At 34.6% G+C, this 22,196-nt stretch overlaps 1 protein-coding gene across 3 annotated transcripts in view; it reads left to right on the plus strand.

Moving 5' to 3' along the window:
• The window catches only part of STARD13 (StAR related lipid transfer domain containing 13), a 455,772-nt gene that overhangs the window by 93,387 nt on the left and 340,189 nt on the right, over positions 1-22,196 (plus strand). Inside the window, exons 1-2 of one of the 3 annotated variants that reach the window (XM_064493213.1) lie at positions 10,913-11,080; positions 11,608-11,717. The exons of 1 other annotated variant lie outside the window; for it this stretch is intronic. The gene's annotated coding sequence lies outside the window, so the exon portion shown is untranslated. Of the gene's footprint in view, positions 1-10,769; positions 10,827-10,912; positions 11,081-11,607; positions 11,718-22,196 lie in introns of those variants that run through there. One more of the 3 variants, XM_064493214.1, reaches the window with a different exon arrangement.

Consider the following 22,196-nt stretch of genomic DNA (forward strand, 5'->3'; position numbering starts at 1 on the left):
TTCATGAGAATTTAAGCAGGGCTCTGAAATTTGTAGCAAAAACAACCTCTCCAATTACAACAAAATTTCAAGAAGAAAAGAGGGTTACACCTAACAGGGTAACTCTTTACTTTGCCAGAAACTTTACGAAAATTTTATGCAGACAATTAGAGCTATCCAGCTTCTCAGCTGGTCTGGGCTCCAAATAAAAATCACCAAGCCTTCTGCCCTGCAGGAGCTTTGCTGAGGTTCAGCCGGTTGGATGCTGGACTCAGAGAACACATAGGCCTAAGGTCCCTGGGTTGAGAAAGAGCAATGGATTAAGAATCAGGGCACCTAGATGCTAGTTTAAGATCAGATACTAGCTTGCTATGTTTGACCTTAAACACATTTTGAAACCTTTTATGATTACTTTACAATATCCTTCCATAGCTACCTCAGAACATTAGCTAAGTTTCTCAAAACTGTGGTTGGCCCTCAGACCACAAACCTCAGAATTCCCTAGGGGCTCTTGTTGTAAATGCAGATTCCTGGGCCATATTCCAGATCTACTAAATCAAAACATCCTAAAATGAATCCAGAAAACCCAGGTGCACTTTTAACGTTAGTGCACTTAAAATTTACTAACTAATGGAAGGGTCTTTGTAATAAACCACACATATTGTTGATCCTAATCCCAACATTTATTGGCACATTTCCTAACTTTCTCTCTGGGGAATTTGCAACCCCAAGTCTTTTCTTAGTCATATCCAGCCAGCTCAATCCTTTTGGACCTCTCTTCTCCCAGCTGCAAAGAATGAGTGTGACAACTTCTCACTTACTAGGTAGATATATGAGGAACAAATGTAATGCATTTATATCCTTAATGTGCCTAATAAAATTACTAACACATAATAAGTACTCAATAAATGTTACATACTGTTCCTCTGTAGTAACAGATCATTAGCATAATTAGCTGATATTTATTCAGTCCTATTTGTGGTACCAGGCACATTACATATATTAACACAAAATTATCATAACCCTGTGAAGAAGGCACTATTATTACCCTCAGTTCCTCTCTAGATGGGGATCCTGAGACACAGAGAATTAGGTAACTAGCCTAAGGTCACACAGACAGTAAGTGATGGAATCACAAGCCCTCTGTGATTCTGATACAGGATAAAATTTTGAGAACTGCTGCCTTAGAATCACTACCTTCAAGAAATACTTGGCAGAACTTCATGGCACTTAGAGTCTACGGGGTTTGGGATCAGGCAGTTTTAATATACAAATCTTGAGATGCACTGCCCAATTCAGAGGCTAAAAGAATTACATTTCCTGGGTATTTTATGTAATTAGTGTTTTATGTAATTAGTGTATTCCTATATCAATATTACACTATATAATTACTACACCTTTAAAATATGGTTAAATATCTATTAATATTCTTTGGGACACATACTTGACAGTGTAGAGAACACACAATTGAAATTCAAACTCATGAAGGAAATAAGTACTTGGCATGTTCACCAAACTTTCAGTATAATACAATCAGGATCTTAATAATAGAAATCTTTTTCAAAAAATTTTTAATAAATTCTGAAAAATAAATTGGCAACGAATTTTTTAAATATTAATATAATTCCTGAAAAAGTAATGAAAATATTTGCTCATTTTTATAATTATAAATTATAAATGAATATAAAAATTCTACTCAGACTACAATAAAACACAAAATTACAATTAACATATTGGTATATGTATTTCCTATCATTCCCTTTATGCAAAGTTATTTTTATTACGTTTACGTAGTTATAATCACACTATTTATATGATTTTACTTCCCATTTCACTTAACATAAAATTTATAAGCATTTTCCTTATAATGACATACTATTTGTAATCATTTTAATAAGTGTAATATTTCTATTTGTGAGTTGTAAATTAACTATGGTTATCTTAACTAGTCCCCTACTCAGTGTTCAGGTGTTTAAAATTCTGTACAATTATGAATAAAGCTACAGTTAATATTTTTGTCCCACTCCATTTGAGGATTATTTTCATAAAAGAGATTCCCAAGAGGTATAACTGCAAGGTTAAATTCAGTCATTTGTATCAACAGAAATTATTGAAGTATTCATTCCAAATTATGTTGTAATGTCTTCCAATATATAAGATACATAAAATGTTATAATATTTGGACATTTCATTCAATTAATGTTCTATCCTGACATCAGCATTACAATATTTTAGATATCACAGTTTTACTACTATATCTTGTGTAACTCATTTCTCTTCCTTTCAAAATATTCTGTATATTCTCTTATTTAACCCTCCAGATGAACTTTGTCAGGTTGAAAAACAAAATTAAATCAAAATTTCATTATGATTTTCACTGGAATTGCATTAAATCTATAAAATAATTAGGAAGTAGCTAGAATCCTTGAAGCATTATTTTCTGATATACAGAAGCATAGTTTATCTATTTCTACTTTTAATTCTCTCAAAGCTTTATTTTTATTAATATAGATAATAATATGAACAAATATTTCTCATTAGTTATTCTGAAAGTTTTTATATACTAGGTATATTTATAATTGTTCTATTTTCCTGTTGAACTGATCCTTTGATCATTATAACTAGTAATTAATTATATGTATGTATTTAACATATGTTTTCTACAAGTTATAACTCCTCTATCATTTCTAATTTTTACTGGGACTTTCCACATGATTTTGTGATTTCTTCACTTTTTTCTTATTTTCTAATGCATATACTATTATTTCTTTCCTTTTGCTTTCTTCTTTTTCATTTTCCTAATTATTCAATAAAAGCCTTGCTCACAGATTTAAAAAATCTAAATTTGTTTATAGCAGCATTACATAGTTCCATTAAAATGAAACCTCAGCGAGCGCTGTACTTCTACTCCTTTGTTCACTAATATCCTCAAGTGTCTAGCACAGCGCCTTCTTTGCACAGAGGAGTTTCATAATATTTGATAACATTCAGAGGAACCTGTTTCTGTATTGTTTACTTTTAGACACTATGATTATTCCTTAATTCTAAGAACTTGGGTATTTGCTTAAACTTTCATTATCTTATCTAATTTGGTGGTTCTCAGATTATAAAATCCATCAGGATAACTTGGAGAACTTGATAAAACACTTATTTTTAAATTTTAAAATGTCGGTTCTCCTTCTCAGAGTTTCTGATTCAATAGGTTTGGGGCAGGGCTCTAGAATAGCTGAAGCCATGCTGCGGTCTACACTTTGAGATTCACTGGCTATTTCATTTTATAAGAATGTTAATTGTTTCTGCCTAGGAAAATTTACTGAGATATCTTGGTGACTGAGTAATAGATAAATTAGATATGTCCCCCTAGCTATAGATATTCTGCCATTTTAATTATGTTTTTAAAATCCTAAGTGTCATCATTCATTTTTTGTGTAATTGAAGATAGACTAGTAGTTGTATAGTAAGATATATATCAAAACAGCTAACTATGCTGAATTCTCTAAGTTAGTATTATTGCATAGCACAAGACTATAATCTTTTTTTAAGCACTCTGGAGATTTTTAAATAAAGGACTTATCACAAACTTGTAATTGGTTTAATTAACCAAAATGTACCACTTATATCCAGTATTGTCTGCTGGTTGTATGTACCTGTTAGTTCCTGCGAGGCCTGATTTTGCAAAACCTTATCTATATGCAGCACATTCAGAGCACTGCGATCGTGATTCAGACATCACATTTTCCTCACCAGTCTACTCCGCAGAAACAGCTTTAGTCCTTCTCATGAACCTATGTTGTGTCAGTAAGTTTTCTATGAAGTGTTTCACTTTTAAGAAGTGATGGGCCTTATACATTTGGATTTTTTTCAACCAATGGTTCCATGTTAAGAACCTCTTCCAAATTAGTCAGTTTTCTGGAGTCTGCCATGTCCTTTTTCTCAATTCTATATTCTACTTCCAAAAGTCTCACTTCCCCTGGCTTTAATTCAGTATTTTTTTCCATATGGTATATCTCTGTATTATAGTATTTTAAACCTGTCCTATGTATTGCTTTCTGCTATAAATTCTACTTAATCTGATATTAATACTCATGCTTTACTTAGTTTGATATAAGTATACTCATTGCTTCATTTGCGATTTTTCTGAATAATTTTTAGCTGCATCTCTTATAAATAGTAAGGCACTGGATTTTGTTTCATTATATATCCACTCCAAGAGACTATTTAGTGGTTAGACATAAGCAATTTATAATTGTTATAACTCTTATACAATTCATCTTATTATATAGAAATCAGAAAGCACAAATACAACAAAAGGGAAAATAAAATTAGCCATAATCCCATTACCCATATACAGGGACTGTTACCATTTTGTAATATGATTTTCACTTACCTTTTGAAGTCAACACACTTACGGCTGCTTAATATCCTAATGCAAAGATATGTTTATATAACCAATCCCCCTACTATACATTTGTTCCTAATTTTCTATTACAAATACAGATCCTCACATCCATGACTTCCTGTCTGATTATTTCCCTTATCTATTTTATCAGAATTAGAACTATTAAGTCAAAGGTCATGACTATTTTTAGGCTCTTGGTTTATAATGACACATCACTTTTTTGAAAAAGTTTATCAAAATTTAAACTCCCACCAGCTACATTTAAGAGAATCCCACTTAGGAATACCAGAGAAAATATAAGTTGCCAGTTAAACATAAACTGCAAGTAAGTTTAAAATAAATATGCCCCAAATATTGCATATTTGTTGTTTATCTAGACTACCTGGGCTTCCTCTTTTTATTTATTAAATATGGCAACCATATACCCACTGCAGCTTTGTCAGAATTAAAAATTACTTTTTAGAACAGTTGGAAAGTGAGAAAAGTATAACATTTATGTATAATTCTTTTTAAAAATCTCTTGAAATCCCTTTCAGAATTATATTTTGGTTTTTTTTTTTAATGGACTGACATACTAAGGCCAAACATTTTCTCTAATTTATTTGCTCTGTAAATTTTTAACAAACTTTACAACTTTCACAAACTTAAAAGTTTTTATGTAGCAAGAATTATCAGTTGTCTTCTCCTTTGATTTCTGATTGCCTCTGTGATTTAAAAAAGGTCCTTTCCTCCTATCTGGAGATTAGCTATTCACCTGCATTTTCTTCTGATTTTTGGTTTTGCTTTTCTTTACATATATTACTTTGCTCTACCTTGAATTTATTTTGATGCATGTATATTTTACTAATTTCAAATAAAAGAAATGTTATTTTTCTTATACAAAATACTCCTTAGGCATATGCTATATTTGAGGCATTGCTGTAAATACTCTTAGTATTTATAACTGTTTTCTTCAAGTATTGGGGTTGTTTTACCTTTATTTCTTTGCCTAGCATTACTTATCAACATAAAAGGTACAGCCCCAAAGCCTGTTATTACAAGAGAAAGCAGGAATGAAGTACTTAAGGCCTTAACAGGTAAAGCACAATTAGGGGATTGCTGTTATAAGTGAATCTAAAATAATGACAAACAGCTCGTTAAATAAGGCAACTAATGGCATTTTAAGTATTTTTAAACAGTAATAATTAGCTTCGTGCAGTAACTATTAACTCTTCTTCCTAAAAACTTTTTGGGATTTCCTTAGCCCATCAATTTTCTCAAGGTGCTTATGAATGTGATTTTGCTTTGTTATAAATATGAATTTTAAGAAGCATTTTCCCTTGGATCTTCACCAAACAATCAGTGTTTTATAATTTTATGATTCAGTTACTTTATTTAACTTGGATAATGAAGGAGAAAATGCCAGTATTCTGTGAGATAGTCTTCAAACCTTTCCAAATGCAGTTTTATGTTTAAGAGAAATTAATGCCACTGTACAAACCACCACAGTAGAACACTACTCTCACCCTGAAGCTTTTACATGTTTCAATTTCTTTCCTTTGGTTTACTTTGCCTATTTCCTATATTTCTCCCAAGCTTACATAAAAATATCTACTTACACTTGCTCTTCCATATATTTTTACCTCCTTTTTCTCTTCCAAAGACCCCATGCTTTTGTTGCAATTTTAAAAATTATTCTCAAGAAAAGTCATGCATATGCTTACAAATACAGTAATTCTAAATTCTTACATTTGTGGAAAAAGCACAAGAGCACATAAATCCTTGTGTGTAGAATTTTGTACAATAGGAATTAGAGTTGAGAAGATATTACTGTACTCAACACAAAGAAAGTATATAATAGAAATTTGCTTAATGGACTAACTTTTGTCTGGAATGGAAGCACATTTAAGACACTGGAATTGATACAATGCCTAAAGCTATATAACCAAAACATCAAGGCTACTGAAAAAGATGGAGATACAGTTAGTTCAGTACTGTTAATGACTAATTCTGATCAATAATTCCAATTAATTCTGATCAATGCTCAGAGATTAATAATAAAAGAGTATACCATAACTGCTGAAGAAGATCCACTGGGAACTGGCTAATTCTGTGGTAAGATTTTAAAAGTCATATAGAAATATCTTTATATTTTTACTTTTTCCAAACTATTATAATTGGCATTGCACAAACTAGTATGGTAAACTTAGTAAAATATTTTATCTTTATCAAATGCCAAGAGTTTAAAATTTTTTTAACAAAAAAAAGTATGCTCTGCATCAGTATTCTCACTACTTTAATTCATCCATATAACAAATTATATCAATTATTACTGGAACATGTGCAATGTGTTAGTCTTCTATTTAAATTGGCTGCAAACATGAAATGATATTATTTTAATGACACAGTAATAAATGTGGTTCACCATTAGAGAGAACAGTCATTAAAATAAGTACAGCAAATTAATTCAAACTTACTTCCAAAGAATAACTTATCAGAAATGATAGGTAATTTTAATGAGACTTAAAGCATAACAAGCCAACAGATTAGAAAATCTGAGAACTGTATCTCCAACACCATAAAAAGGTAGTTTTACAGCTGTAGAGATTCAACTGCCAGTGATTGACAAAAAGACTACATATCGCCAGTGTACAAAAAACAGAAAAATGAGTCCCAGTACCAAGTCATAGTGTGAATATCAGTATGGTTAGGCTAAAATGAAAAGTATTAACAAGTCCACTGATTGTAGCAAAAGTAACGTTGATAAAAAGATGTCTAAATAGTTAAGGCACTGTAAAAGCTGAATTAACTTACTTTAAAGTTTCTCCTTCAAGAACTTTAAAATTTCTCCTTCAAGAAATGCTTCTTTCCACAGATGTTCATTACATATCCATTTACGTATTACATTTTTAGAAAATGGGAGGGATGATTTAAAAAATGGAACCCAGCAGTAATGAATAATTAGAAAATACTTTTGAAAGCAAATCTGAGACTGGAGTTTTAATATCATTACTGTATCAAACTCCACCAATTCTTGAATGAAATTAATGACATTATCTCACATAATGTTTAATGGCAAAATTAGCCAGGATAAGTGGTGATGTTAATAGGCATAATAAATAAATAAATGTCATAAATTACTAATTACATTTAGTCAATAAAGTAGGGTTATTTAATAATGTTCCCAAAATACAACAGGTAGCATTTCTAATGAGTAGAGTGTTTCATGTCACACCTCCCCTCATCCAGAGGGGATTTGTAACAAGGTTCATTTTAAAAAGAAGCACAGAACATGTGCCTTTCTTTCCTTGAACTCTTTGTAATTACTCAGATAAAAAGTACTCAGATTCTTAGGGCAATACAGAGGTTTTATGTGTTCTCAACCTTTTTTTTTTTTTTTCTCTTGGAGGTTCAATCATCTTAGAAGGGAAAAGAAAAAAAACCTGAAGTCCAGTGAACAGAGTAATAATGATTTTTAAAGACTGAGAGGTAGAAAATAACAGCCAAATGATAACACCTGGAAATTACAAAAGTACAAAACAATTCACAAATATAAAACCTCACATAACTTTAAAAAGGTAGTAAGTAGAAGAAAAGCAATAATTAAGAATAGTTAACATCTCAAATACAACACTGATGATACACTGGCAGGAAAGCAAGCCTCTTGAGCGTTACAGTAATTCCAATAGCCTGCATGTGATCATATAGAGTGAGAGTTTGCAAGGTTGTCAGCAGTTAGTGGCACCACACAACTTGGTAGAGAACCAAAGTAGAATTCTCAGTTATCTGTGGTAATGCAGTAATTTTAGTCGATGTATCCAAATTTAATATGCCTAAATAACTCATTCAGTAGGTTACTACTGTGAAGGCTTTAGTTGTCAGTAATAATTAGTCTATGAAATTGGGCTTATTCGTATGTTAGTACAAATAATGAGCTTTGCATTCTTCTATAAGGAGGACTCTTAAAGCCCATGAATCTCCTCTCTTGAGGGCTGATTTAGGGACAGGGCCAATATAGGTAACCCAGTGTCTGACACAAGCTAGAAATGAACCATCTAGTGGATGAGCCTAAAATACACAGAAAGAAATTGATTAATATCTAATTTTATAAAATCACATAATGTACAATGTCACTGACCTGATGTAATTTTGTTATAAGTTACTTAAATTTTAGAGTATGGATTCATTCCTCAAAGTTCACAAAGAATTCACTCCTTTAATCACTTCAGTGACATTATTAAAATTGCTTTTGCCTCATAGAAACTTTACTGAATTATTGCAAAAGCAGCATTTCAGTTCTATCCGTTGATCTTTAGCTCTATTAATTTACAAATCAAGTGTGTATCAGTTATTCTTTATAGTAAGGTTAGTCACATCAGAGCAAACATTCTAAACTTTATCAGTTTTAGGGATAATTTCAACTATGAACCCACAACCTATCTAACAATATTTGTATTTCAATTAGGTGCAAGGACAAAACTTAATAGTGTACAGTGCACTTTATTCACTGTCAATGCTGTGGCACAGTAAGGATTTGACAGAATTAACCTAAAAGAAAATGCCATCAGAAAAGATTAGGTAAGCCATTTTTACAAATAAGATGACTGTTTTTACAAATGAAGACATTGTGTACATTTGTAAATGGCACAGTCGGAGTGGAGTGGGACTGTTAAAGGATTCAGAGTAACAAAGAAATTTGGGGAGATGTAAAAGGACTTGGAAAAGCCTGGTGTCTACCTAAGGGCAAAGTGAGAATGTTAGGTTATAACAATTTTGTCCTTAATTCTAGTCATTTCTGACTTACTGATTTTCAATAGCTCATGTAAGGGACAAAAATTACTGCAGAATTGAAATAGTCACTTCAATTGGTATCACAGCACCTTCTACCACATGATCATATATAGAACATATTTACATGTAGTAGTTATTTTAACGTGTGAATATTCATTTGTCTGGGACTTTACTGGTTATAGAGCTTAATTTATTACTTCCCAACAATAGATTTCTCCCCTTTTAGTGTCATCAGTATTTCTCCTACAAATGTGGAAAGCATTACTGACAAAGCAATCTGGAGTTCCAAATTATTCCCAGCGTGATTCTAGAACAAACAGCTTATGTATTAAGGAAAAATTTTCTAAGCTAAAATTACCCATCTCTACCCCCAGACTTTCACAGTTAAAAACATTGGGGTTGAGGCCAATCTGTTTCGATAAGCCTTCCAGGGACGTCTGATGCATGTTCACGTTTGAAAATCACTGCTGTAGCAGAAATACCCAGTGGAGCAGTCAAGTCAGTATGCTCCGAATTCTATAGGAAACTTAGTTCGTAACTTTCAGTAGTACTCCGATACTCAGTTAAAGCACCATTCCAATAAACCACTAGGAAAAATCCAATGCTAGCTACCTAATATAATCAGGCCTACAGACTCTCAGGAAAATCTAGGTTTTCAAGTAAGAATTCATCATCAAAAGAGAATTTACATTGATTTTGCTGACTTGGGAGAAATTTTTCTTCTCTGGGTAGCTAAAAGATGACACGCAAACAAATCTATATTCATCCTGAGTGTTTCTGAGGCTACTTTTCCGAAATTTCCCTAGCCTGTTTTTAAACGAAATTATCCACTAAATTCTCCGCTCCTCCATGGGCTCCAGACACGTACACTGCATATTTTTCCAACACTGCTTAGTAAGTGAAAAGAAAAGCTCTTCATAGCAGAAACCAAAGTCACAATGCCTGTGCCATCTTCCCGCCAAGCGAGAAATGCTGGGGCCCCAGTCCAGCCAAACTAAGGAATTGAGGCAGGGATGACTGCGACGGGCCCAAGAACACAAAAAAGAACCGTTTTTTCCTGGGCGTAAAACTAGAGAAAGAACTCAGTTTCCTCTTCAACTTGCGTACATATAGTTAACACGCACAGGCAGCCTGAGCTTCGAAGTGCTGCAAAGTACCTCGCAGGGGACTCGGCAGGGCGGAGTCTCGGGTCTCTTCCTTCCCGAGGGCGGGAGAGGGGAAAAACGGGCCCGCGTTTTCTCTGGAAGGTTCCGAGAGAAAGGCGCGCGCCCCTATGCGGGCAGCCCGAGACTCGGCACCAGATGGCGCTGCCGCACCGAGAGCCGAAGCCCAGGCGGCTGACGAGACGGGAAGAGGCGTCACCGGATCCTTTCGTTCGCGCCGGTCGCCGGAAATGCGCGCTGGCGAAAGCCTCTGGTCCCGGATATTGAGACTTCTGGAGGGTCCCCGCCAGGGGGAGGGGCTAGAACCGGAACCGAACGGCGACCCCCGGGCCTCGGGGCGGAAGCCCCAGGCGACGCCAGCGGGAGCTGGTTTCTGGTGCGCGCGCCTCCTCGGGAGCGCGAGGGGGCGGGGCCTCGCCCTGCGCTTGCGCATTGTGGGGACGTAGGCGCCGCTGGCGCGTGCGTCTGTCTCCATCTTTGCACGTTTCCTGGCTCGGGAAGGCTGAGATGGCGTAGTAGGTTTTTTTTTTTCCTCCCGCCCACAGGGTTTGGGTTTCTGGCTGTGAGTCAGGTTTCTGGAAATCTTTGTGGAAAGTTAATGGTATATGAGGTAGAAATTCAAACTGTATTTTCCTCTTGACTCTTTAAGCGATCCAGAGGTCTGCTGGGCGCCGTCCCAGTGCTGGGATGTAACCGGCTTTTGCCTGCAAATCTGTTCCTGAACCGGCTTGACCCACCCATACTGTGTTTAAGCATCACTCCTTGGGCGGTAAGGGTGTCACAGGGAAAAAGGAACGCAGGCAAATAGAATATCTGTGTAGAACCTAAAAATGCTTTATAATTATGTAAGGAAGTGTGTCTTTTGGCTTTTAACTGCTTCTGTTAAGAATTTGAGGAATTCATTAACTTTACTTTTACATTTTTGTCAGAAACATTCTGTGTTTCTTGGCATGGTCTTGGTCTTTGTCAAATTTTGTTAACTAAAGGAAGGCCGCTTGTGCAAAGCATTCGAAAAGAAAATTCTGCCCCTTTTCCATTTTCACAAGGTATAGGCAAACCACTTCAGTAGACGGACTGAAGTCACTTGTAAAAGTGCACTGGCTTTGTTTTGTTTTTACATACAGCATGGAAACAACCTAGCAGGTTGTAAAAATAAAATCTGTGTGAAACTGTACGCACCCACTTTTAATTTTAGACTAATCTAAAAGTGTCAGCTGCAGGGTACTCAGTTCTCAAGAAATTTCTCCCAAGAAATTTTTTCAGTCTTGGTAAACACTTTTTATCTTTGTATTTCAGAGTGCTTTCTCATCTGCGGCCTACATAAAAACTGAGTACTTGTGAAAGCCAGAACGAAAGGAACAGACTTAAGCAGATACACTGAGAGAAGCAGAAGGAGCCTGGGGAATGTAAGAAAGTTAGATTATCTGAAGTAGACAAATAAGGGCATTTTACAGTTTTTGGATAAAATCTGATGGTCTTGGTAGTAGGTATTGTAAAGAAAGCTCCTGGGTAGAGGAGTGGCATGTGTGTTTATGTAAAAAGCAAAAAACAAAAAACTATCGCAGGATCACTGAAGACTGATCACAAATAGTGTGTGAGCAGGGGGCAAGATGTGGGGTGGGGGGCGGGGCAGGCAAGGGAACATAACGGAAGATAGTGGGAAACACATGAAAGAAAAGGTTAGTGGTGAAGCTTAAATAGTTGTGGAAAGGCTGATTTGGAAAACAAGGAAAAATAAATTTTAGACTTCAAACTGTGTAGAATAAGGAATAAGTTCTTTACATCATTAGATGGTTCAGTTTGGGATATATTGCATTTAGGTGCTTATTTTAACCTCTACATTCCTTTCCTCTCTGTACCACACATAAATTGAGGTACTTTGTACTTAGTTTTGCCACTGTTACACTTACACTAGCATAGGTCTTCACAGTGTAAAGAACTGTTTATTTACTTAATTTACTTAATTTTATATATATTCACAAACAGTGGCATTAAAATCACTTCCCTGCAAATTCCCTCAACTCTTTTGTCCCTGACTTCTGTAATTCCGGCCTGGCAAAACCCAGCTCATAATGAACTCATGCATTTATCTTTTCTGAGCTTATACCCAGGAGCTTAACAATCCGGTGGAGTAATGTAATCTCACCCAAATGGTCTCTCCCACACTCCAGTCATCCTACTCTTTTCTGTAGTTACTTTACTCTCTTTAAACCTGTTATTTCATTCTTTTTCTTTCCTCTTCATATTACCAGCTTTCTCCTCAACCAATGACTTTGCCTCATCCCTTATGGGAAAAAGAATTGTGAGCCTAGCCAAGAATTCTCTCATCTTCCCGCCATCTAATCTGCCTGCATCTGCACTCTTTAATTATGTTCCTTCCAGTTTAAAAGAATGATGGGTCTTTCTATCAAATGCCAACAGTTAGTATCGTCCATCTTTAATTTTAGCCATTTGAGCGGGTATACAGTGACACTTTTATGAAATGTGTTTGAAACTTTTGCCAATTTAAAAATTGATTTTGTTTTCTTATAATTGAGTTGTAGCAGTTACTTACATATTATGTACCCACCTTTTTTCTTTCTTGAGGTATGATTGACCTACAAAAGTTGTACATATTTATGTATACAACTGATGTGTTTGGAACTAAGTATACATCCACAAAACTGTCACTGCAATGTATGCCGTAAACATACCCATCACTTCCCAAGTGTTTCCTCCTACCCTCATTATTTATCATTTTTTAAAATAAAAGTGCTTAACGTAAGTGCTACCCTCTTAGTGAATTTTTATACAATACAGTATTGTTAACTGTAGGGACTGTGCTGTATAGTAGATTTCTAGGAATTAATCATTTTGTCTACCAAACTTTATACCTTTTGAATAATACCTCTCCATTTCCCCTTCCCTGTGTACATTTTTTTTTTGGTCAAAGTGTGCTTTGTGAATATTTTTCTCCCAGTTTGTGGCCTGTCTTTTTATTTTCTTAATATTTTATGTCTTTTGAAGAAAAGTTTTTGTATGTTGTATTTTTCTAGGAGTTCGTACATATTGCCCAAATATTAAAGATCATTGGCATAAAAGTTATAAATAAAGTCCTCTTATTATTTTGTAATATTCACAGTATATTGCTTTTAGGCCTATCATCCACTGAAGGTTAATTTTTCCTTATGGTATAAAAATAGGTGTTGATACTTATATTTTTCAAAATAAGAATCCAGCTATTCCAGCAGCATTTGTTGAAAAGATTCTCCTTTCCTCCACTGAGTTACCTTTGCACCTTGATCGAAATTCAGCTGATTTTCTGATTCTCTATTCAGTTCCATTGATAAGTAAATATGTGTGTATCTGTATGCCAACTTATCCAACTTTTTTTTCTCAGTATTCTTTTGGCCATTCTAAGTTTTTTGCATTTTTATATAAATTTTAGAATTGGCAAATTTTCAATTTGTAAAAGAAGCCTGCTGGGATTTTGGTTGGGATTCTGCTGAATTTATTGATCACTTTGGGAAGACTTGACATCTTAAGAATATTAAAATTTCCAGTCTATGATCATGGCATTATCTCTGTACCTCTCTATTTCAGTCTTTCTCTTTGTAATTTTTAGTATAAAGGTCTTGCACATATATTGTTAAATTTATGCCTAAACATTTCATGTTTTTTTGCTTTATTATAAATAAGTTTTTAAATTTTTATTTGATTTTAAGTATTTTAAATTAAATTTCCAATTTGTTGAGTCATTGTGTTTTTCAGCTTCTAGAATTTCTATTTGATTCTTATTTATAGATTCCAGTTCTCTAGAGAAATTCTTAAGTCTTTGCCTAATAACACCAATATTTAGGTCATCTATGGGTCTTGTTTCTGTTGCCTTTTTCTTATTCCTGTTTCCTGGTATGCCCAGAAATTCTTAATAGAATGCTGTCTTTGTTTATGGAAAAAATCAGGCTCTGAGTGATGTTTTTTAATTCAACAAGGATTTTACTTTTGCTTCTGTTAGGAAACGAGGCCCAGAGCAGAACATCGTAGCCTATACGGTTTTCAGTCTGTCAGATCTAGTCTATTTCAGGTTCGTTCTTACTCCTAGGGTGACCCTTTTTGTGTCCCAGCTAAAAGCCTGAGGTGTTCTCAAGGGCTCTTCCTCCCTAGTTGTCAATTTTTGTTTGTTCAGAACCATGGGACTCCTGAAAGCTCTTCTTGGCTTCCCTGCTTCTTAGCTGCCACTTTCTGAGTGACTTCTCAGCCTCTGGAACAGCTTCTAAATTGGCAAATGATTCAAGGGGAAAAACAGAGTTGAATATGGACAGACTTCTCTGCACCTTCTCTTCAGGCTTTTGTCCTCTCAAGGTGCCATCAAAGAGATCCTTTTTGTATTTTTATCCAGCTTTTCTAATTCACAGGTTAGAGGATGGATCTGGTTTTTTCTTTAAGTCCATCATTGGCAGAAGTGTAAGTCCTTAATCTGAGAGTCTCAATGATGCTAATAAAGATGATACTCTTTTTCTGTACCTGTGTTACCACTTCTTGTCCCCAAACATCGGAAACAACCCAGGGGACACACCAATGGCTTTCTGTTTTGCTTATAGAAATAGAAATGTCTCTAGTGCCTCCTGGAAGTGATACCCACCTAGCCACTAAGAAATACCCTTAGTTCTCTTTAGGGTTTGCCTACCTGCCATTTGCCCTCTGCTCCTTCTGCTGAGGAACCAGGGTAGTTCTGTTTCTACCCAAACTGAACATTACTATGCCATAGCTGTAAATTCAGTCTGTCTCCTTTGGTGCTCTTAAAATACAAGCCTATGTTATAGTCAGGCAGGAAGAAAATACATCCTTTTATTTTTCATAGATATCAGTAAAGAAATACATGCTTCCCAGACAGAATGGATTTGATTTCTTAACTTTAATTTCAAACAATAATTATATAAATCCTTGCCCACCAATTCATGGGTGTGCTAGAAAAAGATCCGAATGAGTAAGCCTTAGTCCCAGATACCCCACTGTGTACATGGATGGAACTGAGTAAGTTATCTAAGTTTTCTAAGCTTTAATTTCCCTAATTTGAAAACCAAAAAGATGTTTACTTTCCAGGGTGACTGTTGGGTATTAAAAAGATACTGTTTGTAAAGTGTCTGATGCATGATAGGTTATTATGTATAAAATTACTTCTAGAGGAAGGTAATTTTAACTTCAGGGGGAAGTGTTGTCCACATGGCAGCAATATTTCAGAACCTACAATACTTCCAGATTTCTGCTCATCACATAGTTTGTTTTACTCAGTAGACACTGATTGAGTCCCTATTAAATACTGATCCCTGTGCTAATATACTAGGATGCAAAAGCAGTGAAACAATTTGTCTCTGCTGTGTAGATACAGCTTTTCCATTTTATTGAAAGCCATAGTCAGAACTGTTCTGAAACAGTTTTACCACCCTTAGTGTTCATATATGTCTTTATTGTTTTCTTCTCACTGCTATTTAACAAATCCTGAAGTAATTTTTGTTACCTAGAATAAAACTTATTATAATAGAATAACCCTAGAATAAAATTTGGTACAGAGAAGCTCTAACATAAATGACTTCCAAGGGACTTTTGTTGCTAACAAACCAGTAGAACAGTATATGGAGGCAGTGTCACTTAGAAGGCTGAAGTTAAAATTATCTTCCTCTAGAAATAATTTTATACATAATAACCTATCATGCATCAGACACTTTACAAACAGTATCTTTTTAAAACTCAACATTCACCCTGGAAAGTGACGAAATGGAACCTGAGCTCTGCTCTAGTGTGTTAATAATCAGCATGATTCATCCAGAGATTGGAGAATAGGCTCTTATCAGACAACACAGGAAAGTTCTGTTCAGCATGCTGGCAGAGAGCTTTCTTTCTTTAAAGAGGAAAACTAGTTTGTTTTATAGTTGAATTTTCACTAAAAGAACTGTTTTCCAGCTTTTCCCTTTTGACTCTGCTCTTTGAATCATTCTAGTTCAGACACAGTTGTGAGCTTCTTGAATACAAGCCCTTGTCTTCAGTTTTTATCCTGTCTACTCTCATACCCATCCCTAATGTGTACCTAATTCCTATCCTACCAGGGAGCATAATAGTTATGCAGTAAGTACAGACTGAATAATTTCATAACATTCTTAGAATCCAGTAGGAGATTCTCCTATAATAAGGAAATACCTTTCAAAATCTAATATTCTGTTTTCTGAGTCTGATTTCCTTTATTATTGGTGGTTTGTTTTCATTTTCTTAATAGTATAATAAACAAATGTTGCTTGGAACAGATTCAAAAAACTCACAGTATTGACTGTAAAATGATACAAATTGTCACACTAATTAAATTTCCTGATTTCCTTGCTTTAAAAATACATATACAAGGAAGTAATGACAATACAATTTAGTCACCTTATTTACCATTTCTATCTTGCTGCACCATTTTGTTTGCCACATTTGAGTTTGTAATTCTCTAATTGTATCACTAGGGTTTGCATTTTTTAATTGTATCTGTTCTATAGTTGGGTAAACTTGTCTTGTATTCCTTTAGAAGCAGTCATACATTGAATTCACTTACATTCATACAAAAAAATGAAATGTCAATTCTAGAGTAGCTTTCCCATAACCCTGCTCTATTAATGGCTTAAAAAAAATCACTAAATGCTCTTATGCCAGATATGATGAAGTCAAGCTAAAGTGTCAAATCTGACCTCTGTGTGTTCTATAAGGGATTTCTCAGTCCTATTACATTCCAATAGTTTAAGTATAGATGATCTGGCAATCATCTCGCCTTTTATAATGTGCTTAGATGAGAGCAGTAAAACAAATGTGCCCTTTATTTCCCTGAATGGGGTTATTGTAGAGAAATAAGAAGCCATAAATAGGGGTGCAAAATTCCCTTTATCCCCAAAACACAGTCATATTGAGGGATGGAATGTATTTACTTCAGTTTTTGTGATAAGAGGAAGAATGTAAGTTTTATATGTTAAAAATAAAGTTGACATTAGTACAAAACAACTGATATATTCTAAGAACTACCCCTACACACACACACACACACATACACACACACACCCCCCTTGTCATAGCCCTTTACTATATAATTGAGTTCTTTTATAAATCAAAGTAATAAGCTGACATTTTCTCTCAATTTATCTACTTCTTGAAGTTTTACTTTTAAATTTCTAAAAAACAATTATATCCTTAATTGATTGCCTATGATTTTCTGCAATAAAACTTAAGATACAAATTGTCTTTTACTTAAGTGTATTAATTTCAGATTATTTTATTCAATAATAATTTCATGTAAGTCTTCCTAAATTGCTTTTAAATCATCAATATTTAATCATTATCATGATTAAACATTTAATCAATCCTACACTGCTCTTAAATCATCAGTATCAACATTCAAAGGAAGACTTGGGGCTAAAATTTTCAGTTCTTTTTTTACTTAAAAAATTTTTTGGAGAGTCATATTCAGATTTATGCAATAATAAAAACCTGTTTTTGCTTCTCCTTATATTTTGTCCAGAATTTGGAAGTTATTAGATGAGAAAAGGATGATGTCTTCATTGATCAAGACAGTTCATTTTAGTTTTCCCTGCTATCTATCTTTGGGGTTACTATTTCATTTATAATGAATAGTTTGAATGGTAGAGGGCCATAACTTACAGAATAATGAAAGAAAATTAGTTTTTATAAATCAGGTTAAAACAGGCCCAGTTCCTACCCTTGTGGTGTTTATAGTAGGCACTTAGTGACTAGATTAAGAAGGTAAATATATCCAAAGACCACATACATGTTCTGTAACCATTTTTAAGAGTGTTTCAATAGTGGATTTTAATTATAAAGGAAATACATTAGAAAAGAAAATGTTCTTTTCCTCCTACATAAAATTGTACATAATCACAAAACACAGGCATAAGAAATGCACAAAAGATAAAACATCCAGTTTCAAACATTTTTAAAATAGATTATATGACTAAAATAATTGAAAAGCAAGAGAAAAAATTTTTTAAATGTGGATTTTTTTTAATGTGGAATTCAAAAGTCTATGTGTAGAATTACTTTTAAATCCAAAGAGAAAACATCCTTCTCTTCTGTCTTGCTTCTTCAACTATTTTCCTTGCTTTGTGCAGAATATTCTTATACTTCTTCAAGGCAACTTTATACTCAGAGCAGTGTTATCATCCGGTAAAGTCGTATGGCTCTCTTTGAACTTGAGTACCATTGCAAAGGCATTCTTATTCTAAAAGTACAATACCCCCAAATAATTTTTGAAAGCCTAAGGTTTAATGGTAGGAGATTCCAGGGCATTAAATTAAGAGACATTCAATTGATAATATGAAATCTGAGACTAGAAAAAGTGGAAAGAGGACCAACTAGACTAATAAAGGTGCGATTTCAGGGTTGTTGATTGGCTTCTAGTTCACACGTGGCCTAGCCATGTACTTCCTAGGCTTTTTCAATCTATGTCAGCATAAACTAATTTGTTTATTTACCTAATACAATCAGTTAGTGAATGGCAACTATAAGATGACCAGAAAGGCGTATTTTTTTCTCAGTGCTTGCCTTCAGGTCTAGTCAATGGACTATTTCTTTTCTATCTTTTAAGTGATTTTTAGAGTGGATGTCATAGCTTTTCCAATCATTCTTAAAAAACAAAAATATCCTCTGGTCACCTTTGCACACAAGAAGTGTCATTTAAATACTCAGAATCTCCAGACCATGTATAATCTCACAACGCCATAGACTTACCTTATTTGAAGCTTACCTTTCTCACTTTTGAAAACTGTTTCAGGCTGAGAGGCTTACAGTGTTTGGATTCTCCTTTGTTTTCCTATCTTCCTCTACTGCTTCCTCATGCAGTCTGCTAGCTGCAGTGTCTGATCCTCTGGGGCTGGACCAGTGTTAAAAGGACTGGAGGAAAAGACTCAGGTTTACATGGCCATTACTGTAACAATCTGGAACTGGCATTCTTAGGACTTTGTCTGATATTTAAAGCAAGCTCTTTAGATTCCTCTCCCTGTAAACTCCAACTGCAATATTTAAAGATTGTCCTTTTTCCCAAGTAACCACTTAGGACTTCAGCTAACACCTAGCTGTGACCATCTCGTTTCACTCCACCAAGATTCTTTTTGTTGGGATCCCAGTGCCCTTTTGAGTGGCTTCTCCTTTAAGTGTATCTCTTGGGCAAAGTAGTCCCTTTTAAAAGTCTTCTTGGCTGATCTCTCTGTCTGGAAGGTGCCCATCTGGTTCACAAGACCCACTTGTCCTCTCTTGGCCTGCCTGTGTGTAGAAGTACTGTTAGCTCCTAACACAGCTCTTTCTCTCTACTGCCTTAAACCAACATGGCCACTGCTACACTTTTACATCCCTCATGTCTGAGTCAGACACCACATATGAATCAAATTAATTCATAATTCCATGAGATACAAATACACAGTTGCCCAGAAGTACAACTTTTTTGATAAGCCAAAGGACAAATTTTTCTCCTCTGTTTTCATGAAAAGAATTTTGTACACATATCACACTATACACAAAGCTCAATTCCAGTGACAGTCAAAGCTTTACAACTTTTAGATTGTTTTTATGCCTTTGGGATAGAGTAACTATTTAAAAGGGACTAAAAACATAAATATCAAAGAAGAAGACTAAATCAAGGGATCAGAAGAAATGCTAAAACTGTAATTCAAGAAAATTTTTCTGAAATAAGGATTTGAAGTTACTCACCATTATACTTACAGATATTGATCCAGAGTGACTAACACCAAGATCCTGTAATGTACATCTTCTGGGGTTTAAAGAAAAATAGAATATTTGAATTTCTAGGGAGAAGAAAAGAGTACATGGTTTATAAGACGTTACTACAATTAGATAATCATCAGATTCCAAGAGTGATATTTGTTGCTCAAAGAAAATAAGATTGTCTCATTTCTTAAGATTCGCAAGGAAAGGAAATGTGAGCCAGGCGTTTTATATTCAGCAAAACTGACTTTCAAGTGAAAAGGGGGTTCATGAGCCCTTTCTGAAGAATCTGCTAGAGAATTAACTTCAGTTAACCAAATGACCAGAGAGACATCAACATAAGGGCAGGTGCTGTGCATTAAATAGATAGTTTTTAGTAGAACTAAGACTAAACAAAGGCTAAGAGGACAAGAGTATAATATGTAATGATTAAAAAGTAGAGAGGCAGAATTGGGGAGAGCACATGCAAAAAAAAAATCTTAGTGTTTTTAATACTCATGTTGGCAGTAGTATTGGTATTGTTATTTTAAGACTATCGTCTATGTAATAGATTTTGTTAAATGAGAAACTTTTTTTTTTCTGGAGGCCCCATTTAATTTTCATACATCATTTGCTGCCGTTATCCCCTAGGCACCAACAGATGGAATCAGATAAAAATCCTCCCTATTCTTTGAACATGCTGTATTATTTTTGTGCATTTATGCCCTTGGGATTCCCTTCCCCTGAAATACTACTATTATTCCTTCAAAACTCAGTTTAAAGGTTATTTCCTCTATGAACTCTTCCTTTTCCCCAGGCAAAATTATGTGCTCTTTTGCCTGTGTTCTCATATCATTTTGTACAACACTTTGGCTTAAATCCCTGTAATATTATCTGTCTACGTGACCCTTTCTCCCTAGACTAGAGCTCTTCAAGAAAATATGTTGTGTTTGTTTTTGTTTTCCCTGTGCTTGGGCAATGCTTGGCATATGAATGAATGAATGAGAAGAGATGGGAATTGAGTGGCTCCAAAAATACTTTGCCTAAGGAAGTCACTGGATGCAAGCAAAAGATGCAGTTATCTAAATCAACTATGTGCAAGTGAAAAATAAAGCCATGAGACTACATACGCTTGTCTTACATGTCAGTATGTTAAGTAGAACTGTACATCATTGTGAATCTCCTGTGTTTGCACATCTTGTGTTTTGTTCAAGTACTTCTTTATCCATCTTTAATGGATCACATCCAGGTTTTAGAAGAGACATTTAGGTTCTTCAATCTGTACAACATTCACTTTCTTCTTAGTCTGTTCATGTTGGGTCTTTGGTGACCATGAGCAGTAATTGACCCATCAGAAAGGATATAGTCATATCTCTCATAGAGAATATAACTCAGAACTCTGGCATCCTGAAGCCCTGACAATCTCTGGGTAAAATATGGGCCAAAAAATAAAATGGAAAATAATAAATAAAACTATCAGTAGGTCCTATTAATATCCCCATTTTAATCCAATGAGACAGCATAGACATGGAAGATTTAAGTAATTTGCTCAGGTCACATGACAGCACAGGAATCATGACCTGAATTTAGTCAGCAGCCTGCTTTCACTACACTGAATGTAAGTACTACATAAACGGTAGTTATCATTATTGTGACAGAGAAGGGGACTCTTGTGTCCAGCTATAGGGATATGAAAAACAAAGGCCTCTCATATCTCAGATAGATCTGGAATCAAATATGTCTTTCTTGGTTATTTAGCAGAATAAGTTAGTCTCAGTTATGGGAAGAACAGATTAGAATATTGCTAAAAATGATTTCAATACAAGTTATTTTGCTCAGCTTGGGAAAGCTTTCACGTGTACTTGAGCTTCTTCTTTGTATTTTTAATGTTCCTTGAAGGGTAATTACACAAGCTTCTTTTTTGAGATACAGAACAAATCTGCTACTTGAAAAATAAATGAAAAGGGCAACTATCAGTCTAGGTGTAGTTTTGACTATTTATGTCTGGGATCAAGATTGACTTTACGTCATTTATACCTGTTGATGCAACTGAATATTAATAGCCAGTATTTTAAATGTTTTAAAATGTGCATGTTTCTTTATAAACATTGGGCTTTCCTTCAAAAAATCAAATGTAATTATCTTCAATTTATAAATCATTTAATTAGTGA

Source organism: Camelus dromedarius, chromosome 13, assembly GCF_036321535.1.
Source record: "Camelus dromedarius isolate mCamDro1 chromosome 13, mCamDro1.pat, whole genome shotgun sequence".
NCBI classification, from domain to species: Eukaryota; Metazoa; Chordata; class Mammalia; order Artiodactyla; family Camelidae; genus Camelus; species Camelus dromedarius.